We start from the raw sequence: 2,755 nt of genomic DNA on the forward strand, positions 1-2,755 counted from the left end.
ATTGCTATTACCTCTTCAGATCTAGTCTCAAATTTATTGGCTATATCAAATCACTTCTCAAAAACAAAGAACCTTAAAGATTTGACACCACTGAAGCTATTTAAAGTGAACGTGTCACAAATAATTCCAGATTTCCAAAGAATTTCCAGAGAATATGCACAACTGCCTAAAGGAAACATGGTGAAGGGGCCAATGTTTATGCTGATGTATAGATTCTAGTCTCCTTATGTTAGAATTGGTCTTAGACTTGTATATCTCCCATTTTCATCAGACATGGCTTATTTTCCTCAAGATCATGAAAATTTTTCCTAAAGCAAGCTCTTCTGCCTGGATTATCTCTCCCTGCTAGCAATACTGTCTGGCTGAAAGCCAAGTGTTCAAATATTGAGGGTACAGATATTCAAGCTCATTTCTGATTTTCAGCACAATTCCAGGTTTAATGTTAAAAACCAACAGCTAAAATTAACTATGGATAGCCATTCATTCTCACTAAAATTTAACACAACATCTAATAGGTGCTAATTAAATCATGAGGGTAAAGTAGAAAAGTGAAGGAAAGTCAGGTGACTATGGGGAATCATTTATCCTCTCTCGTATACTCAGTTAAAGGGGAGTGTGGTTACAGCACTAGAGCTTAGGGATGAGTGTGAAGGGCCTGATGCACAGTAAGCACTCAATTAAATAGGGGCTAATATTATTATACATGTCAATAAAAATAAACACCACTATATATATACCTTCCTAAAAGAAGAAACACGATGCTTCTGGAAAAAAAAAAAAAGGCTCTAGAGAGACCACTCACCTTCTTTAAGAAAAAATGTAAAAATAGCAATATATTTAAAAAAAAGCATTATCTGACAGAAAAAGAAAAGTAGAAAACTTTTGATCTTTAATTAGCGCTTGCAGTATACACTTATCTTTCTGTAATCTGTGGTGACAAATCTCCATGTAAACATTCAGAAAGAGAAAAAGAGGGGACACTGTGTCATGACTTATGAACTATGAATTTTGAGCTCGGATTACTAACCTTTATTCACAACTGCCTTATATATTTACTAACTGTTTTTCTTCATTTAACAGTGGCTCTTATATAACAAAATAAATTATCAGCAAGTTCAACCATAACTTAAAAAATAGAGTAAAAAAACCCCTGTTCAAGCCTCATAAATGCAAGCACAGCAATATATTTCATATATGTTGATTACAGTTTCCATGTTCTTTGTGTAAATAACACAAAGATTATTCTCTTCCCACTGTTGCAAGTTCACAAAATTTATGAAAAGGCTTCACTCTTTTTCCCTAGCTCAGTTAACTGTATTTCAGTTGAACACAACAGACAATAACTGGGGTTATTAGTGAGATGTGGTAAAAGAAAAGGTCATGACCACTCAGAACAACACGTAAACCTAAGATATACCCCAGATTTTCTAGTCTCAACCTGTAGCTCTCATTTATTAAATAATTTACAAAGAACTGTTGAGGATTTAATGAGCAGGCTGAACTCTGTCATTCTGCCATTTTGCTAGTCATGAACACACGTATTTTCCCTTTAAAATGAAGCAGAATACTATTCATTTCCAATAAGACTAGATGTAAGGGAAAAACAGACAAAATCATAGAGATTTTTAAGTTGTGCTATGTTGCTTTAACTGTTTAATTTTAAAACGGTTAACTACCAGATCAGTGCACCATCTCTTGCTTAAAAACATAATACCTTTGCAAGTAGATAAAAAAATATCTTTAAAATAAGCCAGAGGTAAAAATGTAAAGGCCTGAATGACTTGAAAAACAGAAACAGAATAATTTCTGATCAGTGACTATTAATGGGCATAGTCATTTTATACAGCAAGTAACAACAACAATTTAGCAGTTTTTTAAACAGGCACTTGATAGAGTGTGTACTCAATACTGGGGCATCATACGCAAAAATATGGCTTTATTACAAAGGATTCAATATGGCAACTACTTAGAATCCAGTGCCAACACGGATTATAACAAATCCAGTGAGTATTTTGTTTTTCAATTATTCATAGAAAATTTAATCCTGATTAAGTATCCTTGGGCAGGAATTCATGGGTAGTTGATGACTGAAACCAGCATTTATATGAAATGCTTCTGTTAATTTAATCTGTGTATACAGCTTAATTATGATTGGGGATTCAGTGTAAGAGAAATGAATTATATCAGGATTAAAACTTTAGTACCATATCACAGAGTACTTTCTCCTTCTTTCTTTTTCAACATGTAAATCAGCTTGTCCCTTCACCTAAGTGCTCAGATTTTAAAACCCTTTGTAAAACCAATGCAATGTATCTAAGTTTTTCATAAACTATCTGTCAAAAACGCTTTGCTAATCAAGCTAAAACCTAGCTAGAGCTAAAATAGAAGAAAATGGAGAATAACCCCACCCACAAATAAACAAAAGCTTATTCACTTAACTATGAATATATTTTATACTGATTTTCTGAAGTAACTTCATTTTCAATTTCTTTAACTCCAATACAAAATGCATTTTCCTTAAAGCATAAAAAGAAGCAGTTTTTAACCAGTGAATTACACTGATTTCATAACTGGACTTGGTTTAGACATGTATAAGCAAGTAATCATTTAACTGATTACTTTTTATAAGACTATCAAACCTGAGTTAATTATTGATATAAGATGAGGCATTATAAGTGGTGAATCTCTTACCAAAATATCATATAATTCTTTTCATCTTTATTTCCATATGGAAATTGCATAAATGACCTTATAA

The sequence above is a fragment of the Monodon monoceros genome, unplaced genomic scaffold (genome assembly GCF_005190385.1).
Source record: "Monodon monoceros isolate NGI ecotype Baffin Bay Population unplaced genomic scaffold, NGI_Narwhal_1 Super_Scaffold_8, whole genome shotgun sequence".
NCBI lineage: Eukaryota > Metazoa > Chordata > Mammalia > Artiodactyla > Monodontidae > Monodon > Monodon monoceros.